Consider the following 23,949-nt stretch of genomic DNA (forward strand, 5'->3'; position numbering starts at 1 on the left):
AAGGACAAAGACTTGGATATGAATTTGGTCTGCACTCTCCTACTGAAGAAGCAGGCTGAATTTTAAGAACACAGTAAGTTTCAGCTATGAGGAAAAGGGAATGGTATAAATTTGGGATACATGTGCTTTAAAATATATTTTTACATTTATTTACTTATTTGTGTGTATATATGTGTGAGTGCACTCATTCCACAGTGTACATGTGTAGGTCAGAGGGCAACTTGTAAGAATCAGTTTTTCCTTCTTTGTGGATCCTGAGAATCAAACTCAGGCCCTTAGGCTTGGCAGCAAGAGCCTTTAACCCACCAACCTATCCTAATGGTCAGGGAAACATGTGCTTTTTATTTTTGCCTCTACATGATTCTCTTAGGACCATCAAACTTATGCATAAAATTGTCTTTTTTTTTCAATATGACAACCCTAATATTCACATTTGGGGGATTCACATTGAGGGGGATTTTTTTTTTAAATGTATGACAAAGTTTTACTTTAAATAATTACCAATACACCAAACAACATGTTAAAGTTCTTTAATTCTATTATCTAGTAATTTGGATTAAGATAAAACTAGGAGCAGCCTGAACATGGTTTTAGTATTCACTGTCTAACCCTAAGCCACAATGGACTGCTTTAAGGCTGGCTGTTGCTTCATACAGATTACAAATAACTATTTACTGCTTTTTCATAGATAAAGCAGCTGACCTTTAAGAAAGTGTTGTGAGACCCTGACTCGTCTAACTGCTTCTTTCTGCTTCTGTAATCTGCTTGGCTTAAGATGGCACTAACTCCATTTTGACTAGCTGTTTCAGGCAAGCCCAGGCATATTGTAGTCTTCAGTTACCACCCCCATCCCAGAAACCTATAAATCAAGTAAGCCCGAGGAACTATAGCAGCCTTATAAGGTTAAAAACAGAAACTTCTGGCCCCACAGATAACAGCGCATTCCAATACCCTACAGACAGCCCCTATCAATAAGAATCCTCCCTGCACTCAGGGCATAGGACCATCCAATCATTTTAAAGGGTGCTTGGCACGTGTGGACTTCTGTGAAACTTCCCTATAAAAACCTACCCCACTCTAGATCAGGACTCTCAGTACAGATCTGCTGCCATCGGTGAAATCTGAGCACCTGAGCTTAAGCCTGAATAAAGGCTTTTTGCTCTTTGCTTTTGCATGCTCTCCAGACTCCTTGGTGGTCATTGGCGGGGGTGGTGGTGGTGGTGCAGGATCAGGGTGCAACATTTGAGGGCTCATCCGGGATCTCCAAGACCCCCACAGGACCCCCGGAGTGTTGAGCCTGGTCCGGCCGGTAAGTCTCTGTCCTCTTATTTGTTTGTGTTGCTCGCATTTGGTTTTGGGCCCAGTTACCTTGTTAGCCTGTTGGCGGCCTAGGTGGATGCACTGGAAGACCCCAGGCCATGGGACTTGGGAGACGTTCCGGACCCACCAGATAGGGATTGGATCCCACTTGTAACTTTGGAAGGAAAAGGAGGGTCACGCCCGCGGAGTGGAGAGAGGCCGACATCCCACTTTCAGCTCTTGTTTAAGGCACCAGGAAGTATTGTTTTGTCGGTGTGTGTCTTTGTGTTTTCCATGTTGTGACTTACTTAGTTGAGGACGTGGGACAAAGTCAAGTAACACCTTTGAGTCTTTTCCAGGATCATTTTTCTGACTTCAAAAAGAAGGCTAGAGGACCAGGGCTGGAAGTCAAAAAGGGCAGACTCTTTGTCCTTTGCAGGAATGAATGGACAACCTTTAATGCTGGATGGCCAGAAGGGGGAACGTTTGATCTCCCCACTATTTTTCAAGGTTAAAAATATTATTTTCGGGCAGATAGGACACTCCGGCCAGGTTCCTTATATTGCAACCTGGCAGGTCCTGGTTGCGTAGCCCCCCCAGTGGCTCAAACCATTTTTACTGCTGCAAGGTTCAAAGACAGCTATCCTTGCTCTGTGTGAGGACAAACGGCAAAAAGTGAAACTAAACCATCCACCCACTTTATCCTGTCCTCCAGGGCAGAATGGAGGAAGAACTTCTGCATGAGCCTCCCCCATATCTGCCCACACCACTGGCACAACCAGAGCATTTAGAGCCCCCAGGAGAGGCTGAGGCAGCCCAAGCCCCTAGGGATGAGACCTCCCCCTCAAACTTGGGGTAGGGTTCAGAGAGGACAGCCGCGAGCAGTGGCAGACTCCACCATCCTTCCCTTAAGGGCAGTGGGACCCCTTAATGAGGTAGGAGACCAACAAATGCAATATTGGCCATTCACCACCAGTGACCTTTACAATTGGAAATTGCAAATGGCCAAATTCTCTGAGAAACCACAGGGCCTTATTGATCTGTTAGAGTCTGTTCTTTTCACCCATCAGCCCACTTGGGACAACATCCAGCAGCTATTACAGGCTCTGTTTATCACCAAGGAGAGGGACCAGATCCAAACCGAGGCCCAGAAGCTGGTCCCCAGGGTGGATGGGAACCCCACCACCAATCAGGCACTGATCGATGAATCCTTCCAGTTAACCTGACCAAACTGAGACTTTAATGTGGCAGAAGGTAAGGAGAGGCTCTGGTCTACTGCCAGATCCTGATGGGGGGGGTTTTCAGGCTGCCGCAAGGCACCCAACTAATTTGGCTAAGATTAGTGATGTGCAGCAAGAAAAGACAGAATCCCCAGCAGTCTTTTAAGAGAGGATCCTTGAGGTCTTCTGCACTTATACACCCATGAAGCCAGAGGCACCAGAAAACAAGAATGCAGTCATATTGGCCTTTGTCAACCAGTCAGCACCTGACATTAGGCACAAGTTACAAAAACTAGATAGATTGGCAGATAAGACTCTGCCAGAGCTTTTGGCAGTGGCAGAGAGGGTCTATAACCACAGAGAAAGCCTGGAAGACAAACAGGCTCGAGCTGCAACCGCTGCTAGCACCAAGCAGACCCAAGACTTCACTAGGATCCTTCTGGCTATGACTACAAAGTCGCCTGATGAGCAGGAACACCAGCTGCGCTACCTCTCTGCGGACTCAGGTAGGAAACCCCGGGAAGGGCGACCAAGGTTACAGAGGAACCAATGTGCCTATTGCAAAAAGACGGGCCACTAGATGAAAGATTGTCCAGAAAAACCTGCTGGGTGAGGCAGGGCCTGAAAAGGAGTGCAAACCCTTGAGCTCAGAGAAATGAGCAACTAGGGGGGTCAGGGTTTGAATCCCCTCCCCAAACCTAGGGTAACCCTCAAAGTGGAGGGGATGCTATGTAGACATGGGTGGCCAACACTCGGTATTAACTGAGCCCCAAGGAAAACTATCACATAAAAAGGCCTGGGTAGAGGGGGCTACTGGCATGAACCAATACTCACGGACCACCCAAAGAAAAGTGGACCTGGGCAAGGGCCAAGTGTCCCACTCCTTCCTGGTCATGCCAGAGTGCCCCTACTCACTTCTGGGCAGAGACTTGCTCACCAAAATTAGAACCCATATTCATTTCACCCCTAGTGGGGCCCAAATGACTGACCAAGAAGGCCACCCGATCCAGGTACTCACCCTACAACTGGAAGATGAGTTTAGGTTACATCAAAAACCGGCCTCTACACCAGAGGAGGTTTCCACCTGGCTAAAGGAGTTCCCCACAGCCTGGGCCAAGACAGGGGGCATGAGGCTGGCTGCCCACCATCCCCCCCAATCTGGATAGAGCTTAAGCCTGGAATCCTACCAGCCAGAGTTAAACAGTACCCTATGTCCCAGGGGGCCAGGCTGGGGGTCACTCCTCATATCTGATGTCTGAGGGATCAAGGCATCTTTGTGCCTTGCCAATCGGCTTGGAATACCCCCCTCCTGCCAGTCAAAAAGACAAATTCAACTGGCTATTAGCCAGTCCAGGACTTGAGAGAGGTAAACAAGTGGGTTATGGATGTTCATCCAATGGTACCTAATCCTTACACTCTCCTGAGTTCCTTGCCACCTTCCAGAAACTGGTACATGGTGTCAGACTTGAAAGATGCCTTCTTTAACCTGTTTCTGGCCAAAGAGAGCCAGCCCTTCTTTGCTTTCGAATGGCAAGACCAGGAGATCAGCTTCAACGGGCAGCTGACTTGGACCCACCAGCCGCAGGGATTCAAAAATTTGCCCACCCTATTTGATGAGGCTCTCCATGAAGACCTGGGTGAGTACTGGCTGAAACAGTCCCAGCTCACCCTATTACAATATGTGGATGACATCTTGATAGCTGCTGCTGATGCCTCGCAGTGTCAGCAGGGAACTAGAGACCTCCTGGCAACCCCAGGTAGACTGGGATATTGGGCATCTGCCAAGAAAGCCTAAATATGCTGGAGAGAGGTCACCTATTTGGGATACATATTAAAAGAAGGACAAAGATGGCTTACAGATCCCAGGAAAGAAACAGTGCTAAAAATACCCACCCTTCATTCCTGGAGGGCAGTGAGGGAGTTCCTGGGGTCAGCAGGATTCTGCTGCTTGTGGATCCCAGGATTCACTGAACTGGCGAGGCCCCTCTATGAAGTCACATGGGAAAATGAGCCCTACGTTTGGATGGAGGTCCAGGAAGAGGCCTTCAGTAAGATCAAACAGGCCCTCCTAGCCACCCCAGCCCTAGGACTTCCAGATGTTAGTAAGCCTTTTCATCTTTTCATAGATGAAAAGAAGGGGGTGGCCAAAGGAGTCCTAACTTAGACTCTGAGGCCCTGGAATAGGCCGGTGGCATATCTATCAAAAAAACTGGACCTGGTTGCCACTGGGTGGCCTCCATGTTTGTGAATTATAGCAGCCATGGCCCTTCTAGTCAAGGATGTGGACAAGTTAACCTTAGGACAAGAATTATGTATCACAACCCCTCACGCCATCAAGGGAGTTCTCAAGAAGCCACCCTACCACTGGTTGAGCAATGCCTGGATCACTCACTATCAAAGCTTACTCCTTAACCCCCCGAGGATTCATTTTCTCCCAAGCACAGCCCTCAATCCAGCCACCCTGCTGTCTGATCCGGACCTGGACATGTCCTTGCACAATTGTGTGGGAATCCTGAGCCAAGTGCATGGCTCATAAGGGACCTGACCAATCAGCCATTTCCTGATGCAGAAGCCACTTGGTTTACTGTTGGCAGCAGTTTTGTGCAAAACAGACAGAGGTATGTGGGGGCAGCAGTAGTAACAGAAACCGTACCTGCACGGACATCAGCCCAGAGAGCTGAGCTGATAGCCTTGACTGAGGCTCTTAAATTGGGCAAGGACAAAAAATTAAGCATGTATACAAATAGCCGGTATACCTTTGCCACAGCCCATGTACATGGAGCCATCTACCAGGAGAGGGGGCTGCTCACAGTTGAGGGAAAAACTATTAAAAATAAACAAGAATGCCGGGCGTGGTGGCACATGCCTTTAATCCTAGCACTCAGGAGGCAGAGGCAGGCGGATCTCTGTGAGTTCAAGGCCAGCCTGGTCTACATAGTGAGTTCCAGGACAGCTGGGGCTACAGGGAGACCCTGTCCATGGAGCCATCTACCAGGAGAGGGGGCTGCTCATAGCTGAGGGAAAGACTATCAAAAATAAGAAGTCCTAGACTTACTGGCTGCCCTATGGCTACCCAGGAAACTGGCTATCATCCATTGCCCTGGGCACCAGAAGACAGATATGCCTATATCCCGAGGAAACCAGAAGGCAGACCAGGTTGCCAAGGAAACAGCCCTGAAAGCAACCTTAGTCCTGGCTATCCATCTGCCAGACCCAGGTCCACCCACGCTACCAGACCAACCTGATTATTCTCAGGAAGATCTGAAGCTGATGCGCAAACTTCCTAAGACCCAAAAGATTGATGCCTGGTGGCATACAGGGGACTGTAGGATTATCCTGCCAAGTAACCTAGCCAAAGATCTTCTCAATCACATCCGCCAGACCACCCACCTGGGCACTTGAAAGAAGACTTCCTAGGAAACACCCATCTCAAGGTTCTGAAACTCTGATCACATGTTGATTCAATCGCCTCCAAATGTCTTAGCTGTAGGCTGACAAATGCTGAGAACCTTCCCAAAGAACAGGGGACCCAGTTGAGAGGCTCCAAGCCCTGAGCCCACTGGGAAATGGACTTTACAGAGATAAAACTGGGCAAATATGGTTATAAATATCTTTTAGTCCTGGTAGATACTTTTTCAGGATGGACTGAAGTGTACCCATCAAGCATGAGACTGCGCAAATGGTCGCCAAGTCGCTACTGGAAGACATTTTTCCAAGGTATGGTGTGCCGGCTCTTCTGAGCTCAGACAATGGACCAGCCTTCGCCTCTCAGGTAACACAAGAGTTAGCCAAAATATTGGGAGTGAAATGGAAATTACACTGTGCATACAGGCCCCAAAGCTCTGGATGGGTAGAGAGGATGAAAAGAACACTAAAAGAGACTCTTACTAAATTAACCATGGAGACTGGCAGGGACTGGGTGGCTCTCCTTCCCTTTGCTCTATATAGGGTGCAAAACTCACCCTACCTGTTAGGTTTAACTTCATTTGAAATCATGTTTGGAAGACCCCCTCCCATCCTCGCCAATTTAAAAGCTGAATTAATTGCTGAGTTTGATAACCGTCAATTGGTTGATTCTCTTGAGGTTGTGGCACACACCCACAAGGATGTGTGCCCCATCTGAAAGCTATTTATGAGGCAGCTCCTCCTCCTACCCCACACAAGCAATTGGGTCTACATCTGCAGACACCGCCACGAGACCTAGAACCTCGCTAGAAAGTACCGTACATGGTGCTCCTGACTACCCTGACTGCAGTGAAAGTAGACAGAGTTACTGCCTGGATTCATCACACCCACATCTGGGTAGTGAGCCCACACCCAGACCCAGACAACCTTCACCCTCAGCTGATCGCTGCACTGGATCCCAAAACATGGAAGGTCCACAAGGATGTGGACAACCCTCTCAAGCTAAGACTTTATTGTTCTTGATGGCTTCTATATTGTCCTCTGGCAACGCTCACCATAACCTTCCCAACACTATGCTCTGGAGATTCTCTGTCAGGGAAATGTACCAGGGAAGAAACCAGGTGATTGGCATGGCCAACTGCCCCCTAGTGGGCTTCCGAGAACCCCCAAACATCATAGTGTACCCCAATGCCAGTAGCCACACAAATGATGAATATGTCTGCTTTTCTTATTGGCAGACAGACTCATCATGTTTAAAAGACAGCACCCTCTATGGAGGGTGCCACTACTTCTCCTGCAAGCTAGAGACAAGCCTAACCTGGGGACAAATAAGGATTACAGGGAAAGAGAGGTCCATATTCCTACTGGAAAACGGCCAACCTTATTCCTGAATATATGTTGCAGATCCCTGGGATGAACACTGCTGTACTGGGGTAGTAGGAAAGATCTACCCAGGGGGATTTACCAGCTACTCCACCACTGATTTCCACATTTCCCGCCAGCTTGTGCTGGCAGCTCAGCCTATACTGACCCATCATACCATTATTGTACAGGAAAAGCAAATGGAGGAGCAGATAAAATTAACCATGTCCTGGAATCAATATATACAATATGTGGTGGACTTTGTATCCTTCACCAACCACCCCAATGCCTCTAATTGCTTTCTTTTTGCGTCTAGCAATAGACCCTTGCTGACTGCAGTACCAGTTAATGCCACCCTAAGACTCCAGGAAAGAGTTCCTCTGACACCCATTTGGCAGGCATTCCCATTTGAACAATCACCTGACTACCTGTAGGAGGAAGTGCGGGCTGAACAACCAGCGCATGCCCACTGCAAATGCACCAAAAACATCCGGTTGAGTCCAGCCTGTTTTCTGCCAAAGGACATAGAGATGGCTGACACAAGATAGCTCAACATAGAGAACAATGAGGATCAGACATGACCTGAGAAGGCCTACTGGGGCCAATGGGACATTGGAAGAGGGGTATATAAGGCAGTCCCATATCTGCAATAAATGAGTCTGCAGCATCTCGCCTAGTGCCTGCTTCCACCTGACTTCCTGTGTCAGTGTGTTGATTCCATGCTGCTCACCCTCTCCTGGCCAGGACCCTGAGTCTCCCCTAGGCTGAACCTGCAGGGAGACTGCAACAACTACCCACTTTGCATTTCTGGTGCAGTCATTCCTGCCCATTACAAGTACCTCGCTAATGTGACTCTTTCTGGAACTGCGTGTGTCAGCCTTCCCCTTTTTCTCTGGTGTGGGGGGAGACATTTTGACCTGCGTTAATTCCTCTCAGCCTGCCTTTCGTGTTCCAGTAATCATCACCCCCCAGGTGTACTTGTTCAAGGAGGAAGAGGCTGCTCTTCTCCTCCACGCCCGATTGCAGAGAGAAACCTTCATTCCTGTTAGTGGGTCTGGGACTCGCCCTCTCAGTAGGCACCAGTGGCTATCATTCAAACCAATCATCTGGCAGGGGACTTCCAGGACAAGTTAGACCAGGCAATCGCATCCACAACCAACAGCCTTGAGTCCCTCCAACGACAAACGAATTCACTTGCAGGAGTGGTGCTTCAGAACAGGCGAGCTCTGGACCTAATCACGGCTGAACGGGGGGGAACTTGCATGATTTTGGGGGAAATTGCTGCTTCTTTGTCAATGAGTATTGTTGAAGAAAATGTAAAAACCCTCAAACTCCTCTGCCAGGATCTCCTCTCCAGATACCAACCTACAAAGCCATAAAATTGGTATGAACAACTGTTCAATTGGTCTCCCTGGCTTACCACTCTACTTTCAGCCTTGGCTGGGCCCAAAAATCCTCCTCCTATTAGTGTTAACTGTTAGGCCATGTATTATCAACCAGCCTTTGTTAGAGAGCAGGTGAATGCAGGACAACTCATGGTCCTGAGGTCCCATTATCAGCCCACAGACCCCCTCATTACAGATCACGATCCAGACCCATGATTGGGTCATCCCTAGTTACTAGGAGAGGGGGAAATGTGAGACTCTGACTCGTCCTACCGCTTCTTTCTGCTTCTGTAATCTGCTTGGCCTAAGACGGCACTAACTCCATTTTGATTAGCTGTTTTAGGCAAGCCCAGGCATGTTGTAGTCTTCAGCTACCACCCCCATCCCGGAAAGCTATAGATCAAGCAAGCCCGGGCATATAGCAGCCTATAAGGTTAAAAACAGAAACTTCTGGCCCCACAGATAACAGTCAGCACATTCAAATACCCTAAAGGCAGCCCCTATCAATAAGAATCCTCCCCACACTCAGAGCATAGGACCATCCAATCATTTTAAAGGATGCTTGGCGCCCGTGGGCTTCCCTAAAAAAACCTATCCCACCCTACAGATCACAATCTCAGTACAGATCCGCTGCATAGGTGAAATCTGAGGGCCCGAGCTTAAGCCCAAATAAAGCCTCTTTGCTTTTGCATGCTCTCCGGACTCCTTGGTGGTCATTGGGGGGTCACAGGATCGGGGTGCAACAGTGTAAGGGAACAATATAATCCCTTGCTTTCTTCAAAGAGTTTTTTTTTTTAAACTAAATTAAAAGTTAACATTGATACCCGTTGTGTGCACGAACATATAGGAAAATAGCATATACTCATTAAAGACAACAAAGTAAAAGATGAAACTTTAGGTAAGTACTAAGTCTGTACAAAAAGCTGGGTTTGCCAAAGTGACAGGAAGGACTACAAGGTAGAGGAATAATTTAACAAAGCCTTTCCTCAGTACAGAGCTCAGGCTTCCTGGAGGTTTCCTATTCCTTGAGGGACTCCAATGCCAAGCTCAGAGCAGGGCCATCAGCCTTCTGTCCATTTATGCGGTAGTTTTCATGGATTTCTGGCTGGATGTCACACACAAAGGCCAAGAGGTTATCGAGGACTTCATCCCCGTTCTGCTGGAAGTAGGTCTGGAGGATGGTCATCTTCTGGGCCGCCTTCTCCACTTCACTGCTACAGCTCCGTGGGACCTCAGTGCCGCAGCTTCCTTGGCCTTGAACTCTTTCTCCCTCTGCCGGCGGTACCGTTCAATCTCAGCCTGGGCTGCTTCTTTGGTCTGCTTCAGCCTCCGGTTCTTTCCCTTGTGGGCCTCGGACACCTTTTTCAGCCCTGCGTTTCTCGCCCTGCAGCAGCTGCTGGATCCCCTGCGACTGACTCACCATGGCTTGCTGGGATCCCCCGCCCTTGCCACCCGCTTAAATCAGCGGGAGACCCTCGGGTCAGCTGATCCGCCACCTACGACCTGTGCCTGTGCAGAGCCAGGAGCCTTTTTTGGGTATTTTTGAGACAGGGTTTCCCTAGAGCCCCAGCTGGCTAGAAAGTCACTATGTAGACCAGACTTTCCTCTGCCTCCTGAGTGCGGGGATTAAAGGCGTACACCACCATGCCGGGCTTTTTCAGACAGGGTCTCCCTGAAGCCCCAGCTGGACTGGAATTTGATATGTAGATTGGTTTTGATCTCAGAGAGATCTGCCTGTCTCTTCCTCCCAAGTACTAGTTTTAAAGGCATGCACCACCATTCCCCTCCCCTCCCCTTTCCCCTCTTCCCTCTCCCCTCCCCTCTCCCCTCCCCTCTTCTTTACCTTATAGTCCCTGCTAGGATTACAGGCATATGCACTGCACCCCACATAGATTTTTGATTTTTGAGGTTTTAGTTGTCTATTGCCAACTGTGGTCAATATAAGATATTTTGAGAGGTAGAGCTCACAGTCCCCTTATTTGTACTACAGTATATAATTATTCAATATTATTCTTAGTGGTGTTAATCTATTAGTGTGCCTAATTTATAAACTTTATCATAGATATGTATGTACAGAAGAAGCACTGACATATATGATGTTCAGAACCATTTATCTCATGTACTGGCCTGGTTGGCTTCAGTTGTCAACTTGACACACCTGGGAAGAGGTACTGGGCAATTTCTTCTATTAGACTGGCCTGTACAAGTGTCTGTGAGGCATTTTATTGATTGTTGAGTGATGTGAGAGGGCCCAGGCCACTGAGGTGGTGCCACCCCTAGGCAGATCCTGGGTTGTATAAGACAGCAGGCTAAGGGGGCTAGAGAGATGGCTCAGTGGTTAAGAATACTGGCTGCTCTTGCAGACAATCCAGGTTCAATTCCCAGCACCCACATGGTGGCTAACAACCCTCTGTAACTCCAGTCCCAGAAGATCTGATGCCCTCTTCTTGCCTCTATGGGCACTGCATGCACATGGTGCACATACATGCATGCAGACAAACACTCATAAAAATAACAATTTTTACACAGGCGTGGTGGCACATGCCTTTAATCCCAGCACTCAGGAGGCAGAGGCAGGCAGATCTCTGTGAGTTCAAGGCCAGCCTGGTCTACATAGTGAGTTCTAGGACAGCTGGGGCTACAGGGAGATCCTGTCTCAAAAAGACAAAAAAAAGAAAAAAAAAAAGAAAAAAATTTTGTTCTTTATATGTATGAGTGTATTGCCTGCATGTATGTGAGTGCACCCATGTCATGCAATGCCACAGAGGTCAGAAGAGGGCTTCAGATTCCCCTGGAACTGGAGTTAAGGATGGTTTGTAGCTGTCATGTGGGTGCTAGGAATCGAACCAGGTCCTCTGCAAGAGCAGCCAGTGTTCTTAACCACTGAGCCATCTCTCCAGCCCACAATTTTTTTTTTAAAGTGGGCTGAGCACAGCAAGCCAGTAAGGTAAGCCGGTAAGCAGCATTCCTCCACAATCTGGTCTGTGCTTCAGTTCCTGTCTCCAGGTTCCTGCCTTGAGTACCTGTCTGAAGTACTTTAAAGATGGACTGCACCTTTGAAGTGTAAAACAAAATAAGCCCTTTCTTATCTAAGTTGGTTTTAGTCAGTGTTCTCTGACAGCAACAGACAGAAAACTAGAATAGGTATCCATAGGACTTTTGGAGGAACATGTCTACCAAGGATAACACAGAACTATAATAGTTTAAAGTGAGTTAATATTTATAAAGAAGCTAAAACAGTGATTGGTTCATAGTAAGCTTTCTGCAAACATTTAACAAATAAAATTAAAATGTTGTGGATTTAAATATTATAATGTCTATTTCAAGGACACTATTTGTGTGTTATACCATGGATCTGTCCTGATTTCTTACTATGCAGCCCAGACTGTCCTGGAACACACAGTCCTCTTGCCTCAGCCTCCCAAGTGCTGGGATTACAGGTATGTCCACCACACTCCTGCCCTAGTTTTGATAATTGAAAACACATTTTAAAATTTAGGAGGGTAGGCCTGGTGTGGTGGCGCATGCCTTTAGTTCCAGCACTCTGCAGAGTGCTCTACAAGTTCGAGGCCAGCCTGGTCTACATAGCAAGTACCACGCCAGCTGGAGCTACAGGGAGACCCTGTCTCAAAAAAAGAGCCCCCCCCCCAAATTAACAGGAGAGGTCTAGAGGTGTAATTCATAGGCTTAGTTAGCATACATAGGTGTTGGATTTAATCCTTAGCACCAAAAAACCAAACCAAACCAAGAACCAAACAAAACATAAAAAGCTAGTCATAGTGGTGAATATCTATAAACCCAGCCAGGTAGGAACCTGAGGTAGGAAGACCACTAGACCACCAAAGTCCAAAGCCCCAAGGAAGCATAGCAAAGCCCTATTATTTATTTATTTTTATTTGTGCGTTAGTGTGTGTGTGCCTGCTACAGTGTAAGTGTGGCGGTCAGAGGACAAACTGCAGGTGTTGGTTCTCTCCTTCCACCATGTGGCTCCTGGGGTTCAAACTCAGGTCTTCAGACTGGCAGCAAGCACCTTTACACACTGAGCCGTTTTACCAACTCTTTTCTTTTTGGGGGATAGTCTCCTGTAGCCCTGGCTGGCCTCAAATTCACTGAGTAGCTGAGGTTGGCATTGAACTCCTGATCTTTCTGCTTTCACCTTCCTAGTGCTGTAACTACAAGATTGTACCACTATGCCTAGCCAAATAGATTTTCTTTTTACCCATAAGTAATTATGAAAAAAATTCTAATGCAGGGTTGGAGAGATGGCTCAGTGGGTTAAAGTCATGCAAGCCTGACACCCTACATTTTCCTCATTTAATACACGTTCCTCCAGATCCTTCTTAATTCTCATTTTGTTAGTCCTTTTCATTTTAATCATTTCATGTGTTTGCAAAGTGACTTTTTTCTTTTGAGACAGGGTCCCATTAGGTATCCCAAGCTGCCCTTCACATTTTTCTGCCTCTACTTTTCAAATGCTGGGATTTTAGGTATGTATTACCACACCCAGCCTTGTAAACTGAGTGTGCGTGTGTGTGTGTGTGTGTGTGTGTGTGTGTGTGTGTGTGTGTGTGTGTGTATGGGCGTGTGTGGGGATCTCGGGGAGCACCAGCTGCTGGGTGTGGTGCCGGTCTCCCACACGTCACTGGAGTGCGGTGGGTCCCACGGGCCGTGTCTGCTGTTTGGGTCCCTGGCTCTCCACCGCTGGGGTGCACGGGTTTCACGCACCGCGTTGCTGAGGGTCTCTGCTACGGAGTTGGCGGCTCTAGGACCGCTGTCAGCTGTCCGGTAGGTTCCGTTTCAATTTCCACCGTGCACTCCCTCTAAATTCGAGACCCGTTGGCCACCAGGTCCCGAGGGGAGGTGTGAGAAACAGCGAAAGCAGGGTCTCCGTGAGTCGTGGTTTACGAAGAGACAGCCCTCTCCGGAGAGACTGGATCGTAGGCAGTAAGACACAGAACTCAGCTCAGTACCGCTCCTTTATTCAGTGACTCAACTCGGCTCCAGGTCTTAGTGATTCAGCTCCGATTAATTAGGGGAAACCAGGGATATTTATACTGTGGGGGCAGTGGCAAAAGCCTTAATGGATAGGTGCTTTTAGGATGCCTCATTTACATGTGGTGGTGGGCTCCTGCCAGGCTGCCAGACATTGTCTGATTATCACACAGGAAAACCTGGCAGTTCCTATGCCAGAGGCCATGTTTTTGGTAGGGCATCTGTGGCGGCCACTTCAAAAGGTGAGTCAGGAAGAGAGTAGGAATGTGCCCTGCTGATAAAAGGAGTCTCTGCATATGAACTCCGAGCCCCGTGGGCTATCCGGACATGGAGAGACTGCTACCTTACACAGCAGGGGTCCCCAACATGTGTGTATGTGTACTTGTGTGTGTAGAGACCAGAGGTCAACTTCTGGTGTTTCTTAGGAGCCATTCACTTTGTTTTTTTGGGTCAGGGTCTCTCACTAGGACCTAGGGTTCACCAATCAGGCTATGTTGGTTAGGCAGTGAAGCCCAGAGATCTGCCTATCTCTACCTCCCCAGCACTGTGATTATAAGCATGTGCTTCTCTCTCTCTCTCTCTCTCTCTCTCTCTCTCTCTCGCTTTCACTCTCGCTCTTGCTCTCTTGCTCTGTGTGTGTGTGTGTGTGTGTGTGTGTGTGTGTGTCCCACTGCATTTAATTAAAGTTTCCCCCATGAGTATGGGTAGGGGTTATTTATTAAGCAAGGGTAACTTTTTTTTTTATATGTATGCATGTATTGCCTGCATGTAGGCAAGTGCACCCATGCTGTGCAATGCCCACAGAGGACAGAAGAGGCTGTTGGATCCCCTGGAACTGGAGTTACGGACAGTTGTTAGCTGCCAGGTGGGTGCTGGGATTCGAACCTGGGTCTTCAGCAAGAACAGCCGGTGTTCTTAACAGCTGAGCCATCTCTCCAGCCCCTAAGCAAGGGTAATTTACCAGTGGCTGCACCTCTAAGGAATGTGACACCCCCTACCTCAACCTCCAGCTTCTTCCCCAGTCATGATGGAATGTTGATGGGCCGAGTTTTATGCAGGTAATCACTGCTGCTTCCAGATCAACAGCTGTGCCCTGTCCAGAAGACAGTGCTTCACCACACTCCTTCCCATCCTCTGCCTTTCACACTCTCTCCAGCCCTCTTTTCTCAGTCTTCCCCGAGCCTTAGAGGGGGTGATAGAGATGTCCCAGTCCCATTTAGGACTGAGCACCCATTCTCAGCACTTTGACCACTTGTGAGTTTCTGCATTAACTGTGGCCCACTATGAACAGAAGCTTCTCTGGCCAAGGCTTTGAGCAGCACTAATCCATGGGTATAAACATAAATATTTAGAAGACAGTTTGACAACATGTCCAATTAGCAAAACGACAGTAGTAGGGTCCCCCCCCAGGACCTATGACCTCCCAGGCCATGAGCTTTTGATGAATTTATAGTAGCCAGTATGAATTTCTCCTGTGGATCAAGTCTCAAATACAATCAGAAAGCAATTGGTGACCTCCATAACAGTTGTGACACTATTGCACCAGTGGCCCCATCTTGCTTGGCAGGTTGGTATAATCACAGAGTTATAGCTGGGTAAGAATGTTGATGATTTTTCTCTCCTAGCATCCTGTATGGCATCTTCCAGCACTTTGAAATCTAGCCAGCAAAGAGGAAGCTTCCAGATCAGTTCTGCTTGATTTCCCTATATCCTGCAACCAAAGTGTATGGTGTCTTCAGTAATAGGGTCCTACCATCTAGTTCTGGTGAACAACCAAAGCAATACCGATAGCTTGCATGCTTGGAGAACATCTGGGACCTCCTTGAGCAAAACTCAAAAAGAAGTATCACACACCTGACACTGAGACTTTAATAACCTACGGCTTTTGGGAGCAGCATTACCCACCTACATAGAGGTTTTTTGTTGCTGTTGGGTTTTTTCTTTTTTATGTGGGTGCTGGGCATCAAACTCAGGTTCTCAGGCTTATCCCACAAGGATTTTATCCACTGAGCTACCTCCCCAGCCCCATAAGGTGACTTAAGCAGAGAACTGATGAACATGTGTTCTTCATGGTACAGTCCTCTGCTGAAGAGATGTACACAGGCCTCAAAGAAAGGGTGTGAGAAGGCTCACAGGGCCAGTGTGGCAAGAACTGAGCAAGCAATGGAGAGATTAAGAAAGCGGTCAAGCTGGGCATGGTGGCGCACACGTGTAGTCCCAGCATTTGGGAGGCAAAGGCAGGTGGATCTCTGTGAGTTCAAGGCCAGCCTGGTCGACATAGTGAGTTCCAGGACAGCTGGGGCTATAGGGAGACCCTGTCTCAAAAAGACCAAAAAAAAAACCCAAAAAACAAAGAAAGAGGTTGAGGGGCTAGAGAGATGGCTCAGTGGTTAAGAACACTGGCTGTTCTTACAGAAGACCCGAGTTTGAATCCCAGCACCCACATGGCAGCTAACAATTGTCCATTACTCCAGTTCCAGGGGATCTGACAACCTCTTCTGTCCTCTGCAGGCATGACATGGGTGCACTTACCTACATGCAGGCAATATACACACACATATAAAAATTTTAAAAATTTAAAAATTAAAAAAAAAAAGAGGTTGAGAAGTGGAGGCTGAGGTAAAGGCTAAAAAGCAAGCCAGATAAGACCTTGGCTTTTATGTTGAGGAAGAGGGAATCATGGGGGCGGTTTGGAGAAAAACAAACATGATATGACATTTTTTTTAAATTTGTTACTTGTTTTTTGCTTTATCTGTTTTTGTGGGGCTTTCTTCATTTTGTCTCCCTTCCTTCCTTCCTTCCTTCCTTCCTTCCTTCCTTCCTTCCTTCCTTCCTTCCTTCCTTCCTTCCTTCCTTCCTTCCTTCCTTCCTTTCGATATAGTTTTTGGTTGGTTTGTTTGCTTTTTGGTCTTTCTGAGACAGGGTCTCCTTGTAGCCCCAGCTGGCCTGGAACTCTCTATGCAGACTAGACCAGGCTGGCCTCAGTCTCACAGAGAATCACCTGCCTCTGCCTCCCAAATGAGTACTGTGATTAAAGGTGTGTGCCACAGTTTATTTAGTTGTTTTTTGCTTGTTTATTTAGTTGTTTTGGTTTTTTGTTGTTGTTGTCATTGTAGCCCTAGCTGTTGATTTTGTTTCCTGAGACAGAGCCTCATTATGTAGCCCAGGCTGGCCTGGAAGTCCTCCTGCCTTAGCTGATTTACTTTTTTTTTTTTTCTGTCATTTTGACACAGTGTCTCCATGTAGCCCCTGCTGGCCTGGAACTCACTATGTAGAACACGCGGGTCTCAAACTCACAAAGATCTGCCTGCCTCTGCCTCCCAAGAGCTGGTATTAAATGGATATGGAACAATGCCTGGCTGCTGACTTACATTTTTAACTGCACTACTTTAGCTGCGCACTGAGAACAGATTGAAGATGGGAAGAAGCTAGAGAGGCCGGAGCCTTTGCAGTAATACAGGAAGGAGCTGGTTTGGATTGGTTTCAAAACTGTGTCAGTGGAGGAAGTAAGGAAGGATCTGATTTGCTGAGCCTAGTCCTGTAGGCCTATAATCCTAAGCAAGAGAATCACACACATGAGGCAAGAGAATCTCAAACTCAAGGCCAATCTGGACAATTTCACAAAAGCTTTTTTAAAAAGGGACTTTTTTTTTTTTTTAAAGGGACTGAGAACATAGATCAGTGGTAGAGCACTTCCCCAATATGTGAGAAGCTCTAGGTTTAAGCATCAGTACAGCCTTCCCAAAAAGTCACTTAAGGAAAACAGGCTGATACATACATAATCCCAGCACTCAAGAGGCAGAGGGAGGAGGATTGATTGAAAATTTAAGGCCAATTGATCAACTGTTCCAGCAAGTTCCAGGTTAGTAATGGAATAAGGAGACACTGTCTCCAAAAGGAGGGGGGACAGGGAATGGGGATGGGGAGATAGCTTCATGGGTAAAGCACTTGTTGCTCAAGTGTGAAGACAGAGTTTGAATCCCTGGAGCTCATGTAAAGCGGGGAGCAGTAGCACACCCTCTGTCATCCAGTGCTCCAAAGGTGACATGGAAGGTTCACAACCAACTAGTCTGGCGGACACAGTGTCGAACACAAGGTGGAAGGCAAAGATTGACATGCTTTAGGTTGTCGCGTGACCTCTATATGCACACTGTGATTCACACATACCTACACTCACACACTCATCAGCCAGGACCCCCCTGACTGGAGTTATGGACAGTTGTTAGCAGCCATATGGGTGTTGGTAATCAAACCCAGGTCCTCTGCAATATCAGTCAGTGCTATTAACGGCTGAGCCACCTCTGCAGCCCCATGTTTTTCTTTTTTTGAGTCAAGATATCTTGTAGTTCAAGTTGGCCTTGAACTCTTGATCTTCCCTCTTCCTGCTTCCACCTCCCAAATTCTGTGATTACAGATATGCAGGACCACTTTTTTTTGAGACAAAGTCTCATACTGTAGCCCAGGCTAGCCTGGAACTGATTATGTAGTACAGATTAAATTCAAACAGATAGTGGTCCTCCTGTTTCAGCCACCAGAGTGCTAGGATTACAGACCTGAGCAACCACACCAGGCTGGCATGACTATTCTTGCACAAAATCGCAAGAGATGAGTAGTTGTGTATGACAGAAAAGCTGTGTCCTGTAGAGTTTGAAATATTTACTCTCTGCCCCTTTATAGAGAAAATATCCCAGTTCCCAGCTCCATGTCACACTAATATTTAAAAGGTAGAGATAAACAGGCTGGAGAGATGGCTTAGAGATTAAGAAGTCCTGAGTTCCATTCCCAGCACCCAAATAAGGCAACTAACAACTGCCTCTGACTCCTACCCAGGGAATCCAATATCTTCTGGTCTCCTTGGGTATCCCCACCTCCCATACACACTTACCCACAAATAAAAATAAAATAATACCACGTGCATACAATGCCCACAGAGGCCAGAAGAGGGCATTGGATTCCCAGGAACTAGAGTTACAGACAGTTGTTAGCCACCATGAGAGTGTTGGGAACCAAACCTGGGTCCTTGGTAAGAGCAGCCAGTGCTCTTAACTGTTGAACCATCTCTTCAGCTCACCTCCTCCGCCCCCTTTTTAAAGACAGGGTCTCCCTGTAGCCCCAGCTGGCCTGGAACTTTCTATGTAAACCAAGCTGGACTCGATTTCACAGAGATCCACCTACCTCTGCTTCCCAAGTGCTAGGACTAAAGGCATGGAAAACCATGCCCTACCCCAAATAGATCTTTTTCGGGGGGTAGAAAAGGGTTCCACTATACAGCCCAGGCTGGTCTATGACTCAATATGTAGATCAGGCTGGCCTCGATCTCACAGAGATCCACCTGCCTCTGCCTCCTGTGTACTGGGACTACAACATCAAAACCAGCCCCAAATAAATATTTTTTTTAAAAGTAAAAATAGCAGCTGGGAATGGCACATGCCTTTAATCTCAGCACTCAGGAGGCAGAGGCAGGTGGATCTCTGTGAGTTCAAGGCCAGCCTGGTCTACATAGTAGACAAAAAAAAAAAAGTAAAAATAGCTGGGGGGTGGAGCTGTAGCTCAGCATTGGAGAACTTGCCAGGTCTAAGGTCCTAGACTACATAAGACCCTGTATCAGAAAAGAAAAGGCAGAAATAGCAGATGAACAAACTTATGGTTGGAAAATATAATTGAGGACATATCCTAGCAATGAAAAACACCGAAAGGAAAGTGGTTAGTGCCATGTGTAGGCAGCTTTTACTGGCAGCACTTGACACTCTTTCACAGGCAAGAGCAAGAACAATCACTTTTCCCAGAGGACAAGAATGTGAATCCATCTGGTCACCTAGGATCAGACAGCGCTCTGTTCTTTGTTCTTTTCCACTAGGAGTTAGCAAAAGAGAAGGGGCACCTAGAGTGGTACAACAGCACATAATCTTAGTTTAATCAAACTGCACAAGGGGGATTCAAACCTTCTTCGTGGACATTTAGAACATTGCCTGTATTTTCACTACTGTGAGCACAAAAATATTTAGGGAATAAATTAAATTATCATAGGCTCTCTGCATATACTTCTGAAGAAAGTTGACTATGATATTTCATACTTTTTTTTGTTGTTGTTGTTTTGAGACAGGGTCTCCTTGTGACCCCAGCTGGTCTGGAACTCACTATGTAGACCAGGCTGGCCTCATCCACCTGCCTCTTGAGTACTGGGATTAAAGGCATGTGCCACCATACCCTGCTCATACTTCTTTTCAAAAAATTATTTTTGGAGCTGGAGAGATGGCTCAGAAATTAAGAGTGTGTTCCTGCTGCTCTTACAGAGGACCTGAGTTTGATTCCCAGTGCCCATATTGAGCAGCTCACAACTGCCTGTAACTCTGGTTCCAGGGGGATCAGACAACTGGAGCCACCATGGACACTTGCATACATGTGCACATACCCACATAGAGACACAGGTGTGTTAAAAATTAAAAATATATAAATAAGTTGTCATTTGTGAGTGTGTGAGAGAAAGAGAGGGTGGGGGGAGAGAGGGGTGGGTGAGTATGTATGCCATGGCATGTATGTGGAGGTCAGAGTACAATTTTGTGGAGTCAGTTCTCTCCTTCCACCTTTATGTGGGTTCTGGAGATCAAACTTGGGTTGACCGACTTGTAAGCAAGCTCCTTTTTCTGCTGAGTCACCTCATTAGTCCTCATGTTTTTCTTTTCTTTTTTTCTTTAAATATTATTTATTATTTTTATTTTATGTGTATGCGTGTATTGCCTGTGTGTAGGTAAGTGCACCCATGTCATGCAATGCCCGTGGAGGACATAAGAGGCTGTGGGATCCCCTGGAACTGGAGTTACAGACAGTTGTTAGCTGCCATGCGGGTGCTGGGATTCAAACCCAGGTCTTCTGCAAGAATAGCCAGTGTTCTTAACCGCTGAGCCATCTCTCCAGCCCTAGTTCTCATGTTTTTCTTTCTTTTTTGGTCTTTTTGAGACAGGGTTTCCCTGTAGCCCCAGCTGGCCTGGAATTCACTATGTAGACCAGGCTGGCCTCAAACTCACAGAGATCTGCCTGCCTCTGCCTCCCAAGTATTGGGATTAAAGACGTGCACCACCACACCTGGCTGGTCCTCATGTTTTTCAGTGTGTGGTGACACACGACCATTTTGCTTCGCCTCTAATTATTTTAGGAAAACTGAAGCAGCCACATTTGATACTTCTGCTTAACCTAAACATTACAACCCAGTGACTGCCTGGAATGTTATTAGCACATGCCAGTAATCCCAGTACTGGGGAGGCTGAGGCAGAAAGATCAGAATTTTGAGGCCAGCCTAGGCTAAACAACAAGACCTTGTCTTAAAAACAAAACAAAAACTTTCATAAAACCCTTGATCTCTGGTCCCTTCTCTGACCCGTTGAAAGTATAGCTGTCTTACATGGTCAGTCAAATCCAGCAAGTACACACCAGATCCAGAAGCTTGGGGTTTTTTATCCCTACCACAAGAGAGCTGTGTCTTTTCCCCATTGGCTAGGGCCTGACCTCACAGTCTTTCCTGGTTGTCTAGTTTAAAAGAATCGAGGAGAAGAGCTCCAGGCCACGAGGCTCAGGAATGCATCAGGGCCTTTCCTTAAACAAGTCTTACAGGGTGTGGTATAATTAAAAGATCAGAACTCCTTGTCATAAACCAAGTTCCAAGTTTTGCTGGGTTTGAAAGAAACTAATATTCAATGTTTCTTACACTAGGTTGGCCAGTATCAGGCAGACCTGGGCCAGTCTGAGCAGTATTGGATTTATGGCCTTGTTCAATTTCCATACCTCCTCTTCTTGGATCAAAATTCTTTCTTCCTTGAAGAAAAGATAAAAAGATTTACCTTGTTGGGCGTGGTGGCATAGGACTTTAGTCCCAGCATTCGGGAGGTAGAGGCAGGTGGATCTCTGTGAGTTCGAGGCCAGCTTGGTCTACATAGCAAGTTCCAGTTCAGCTGAAGCTACAGGGAGACTCTGTCTCAAAACGACCAAAAACAAAGATTTATCTTATTTTCAAATATGTGGGGGTGGTGGTGGTATGTGTACATGTGAGTACAGGTATCCAAGGAGTCCAGAAGAAGGCATCAGATTTCCTGAAGCTGGAGTTCCAAGCAGTTGTGAATCACCCAGTGTGGGTGCTGGGAACCAAACTCAGGTCTTCTGCAAGAGTAGCCAGTGCTCTGGACCACTGAGCCATCTCTCCAGCCCTTTGTTGTGATTTTTTTTAAAATATTTTATTTATTATTTTTATTTTATGTGTATGTGTGTATTGCCTGCATGTAGGTAAGTGCACCTGTGTCGTGCAGTGACCACGGAGAACAGAAGAGGCTGTCAGATCCCCTGGAACTGGAGTCACAGACAGTTGTTAGCTGCCATGTGGGTGCTGGGATTTGAACCTGGGTCTTCTGCAAGAACAGCCAGTGTTCTTAACCACTGAGCCATCTCTCCAGCCCATGTTGTGATTTTTTAACTATTTTTTTGTGGAAGGGATGGTATACGGGGTGTGGGTGTGTGAGGGCATGTGTGTGTTCATGTGCTGAGACCAGAGTAGGACGTGAGGTATCCTGTTTTAGCTCTCTCCCCCTTATTCCCTTAAGAAGGGTCTCTTGCTGAACCTGGAGCTTGCCATCACTGGGTCCTCATGCCTACACAGCAAGCACTTTTACTCACTGAGCCATCTCTCCAGCTTTGCTGTTTGTCTTGTTTCAGTGCAGGATCTCACTATGTAGCTGAGGCTGACTTTAGCCTTCCAAGTGCTAAGGTCAACATGTACCATCATACCTAGCTTCTACTTGAATAAGAACATGCACAGTACTTCATGAATTTGCATATCATCCTTGCATGGGAGCCACACTAATCATCTCTATACCTATACCAATTTCAGTAATTTTAGTAAATGCAACAATATTTATACATGAATGTGTGCTATGCATGTGTGTGTGGGGTGCATATGGGTATGTATTCATGTCTGCATGTGTGTAGGCACATGTGGCACTACCTGGAGTTTAAAGAGCATCTACCATATACCTCATGTGCATTGTGCCAGATGAGGGAAGAAGGGAATGGAAGGGTTAAGTTGTATTTCCTCAGAAGCTCAGTGTAATAAAAGGGTTTTTTTTTTGAGACCTTTTGTACAGCCCTGACTGACCCAGAACTGTGTAGACCAGGATGACTTCAAACACACAGAGATCTGCCTGCTTCTGCCTCCAGAGTGCTGGGATTAAAGGGTACACCACAAAGCCTAGCTAAAAATATGTGTTTGAATTTTCATGCTGACCATGAGGACTGATGGGTCTCTAAAAGAAGCTCTAATTTAAGGAAACTTTTTTTGCAGGGGGTCAAGGTCTTACTGTGTATCCCTGGCTGGCCTTGATTTCACAGAGATCTACCTGCTTCTGCGTCCCAAGCGCTGAGATCAAAGGCATGTACCACCACACCTAGCTTGATTAAAAAAAATTTTTTTTGGTCTTTTTGAGACAGGATCTCCCTGTAGCCCCAGCTGGCCTGGAACTCACTATGTATACAGGTTGGCCTTGAACTCACAGAGATCTGCCTGCTTCAGCCTCCCAGGTGCTAGGACTAAAGGCATGCACCACGACACCCAGTTCATGTTATTTTTATTTATTTATTTGTTTGTTTGTTTGTTTGTTTATTCATTTTTTGGTCTTTTTGAGACAGGGTCTCCCTGTAACCCCAGCTGTCCTGGAACTCACTGTGTAGACTAGGCTGGCCTGAAACTCACAAAGATCCGCCTGGCTCTGCCTCCCAAATGCTGGCCACCACACCCAGCCTCATGTTATTTTTTAATATGTATGAGTGTATTGCCAATATGTGTGTAAATGCACCTGTGTCATACAATACCTGCAGAGGTGAGAAGAAGGTTTTGGATTCCCCTGGACCTGGAGTTACAGACAGTTGTTAGCCACCATGGGGGTGCTGGGACTCAAACTTGGGTCCTCTGCAAGAGCAGCAAGTGCTCTTAACCACTGAGCCATCTCTCCAACCCAATTTGTTTAAAAAGAAAAAAATTTAAGCTAAAACTGAAATGTTTGAGAGCTTTCAAGTCACTGAGGGGTTGTGGGTTTCTGGGGGCATTTAGGGCATTTCCCCTGAGAGTCAGGAAAATCCTCATTCCTCCTCTTTCATCTCGCTCTTCACCTGTTTCCTTTGCACCACCACACCTGTAAAGCATAGATACCAGTGTTTCAGATCCTCCCTCTGGTGACTGCTCCACAGACAATGCACCTCCGCTTTATGGGAGGATGGCTATGACAGTGACAGGGCCCCTCCTGTCT

The 23,949-nt window shown here is 46.9% G+C and overlaps 1 pseudogene across 1 annotated transcript; it reads right to left on the reverse strand.

The window, feature by feature from the left end:
• Nucleotides 1-9,689: 9,689 nt before the first annotated feature.
• Nucleotides 9,690-10,094, reverse strand: LOC103741803 (annotated as a pseudogene). The gene has a single exon (XR_001872678.1). The product of XR_001872678.1 is annotated as a V-type proton ATPase subunit G 1 pseudogene (transcript).
• Between the last annotated feature and the right edge of the window lie 13,855 nt (nucleotides 10,095-23,949).

The sequence above is a fragment of the Nannospalax galili genome, unplaced genomic scaffold (assembly GCF_000622305.1).
Source record: "Nannospalax galili isolate Female #2095 unplaced genomic scaffold, S.galili_v1.0 scaffold879, whole genome shotgun sequence".
Classification (NCBI taxonomy): Eukaryota; Metazoa; Chordata; class Mammalia; order Rodentia; family Spalacidae; genus Nannospalax; species Nannospalax galili.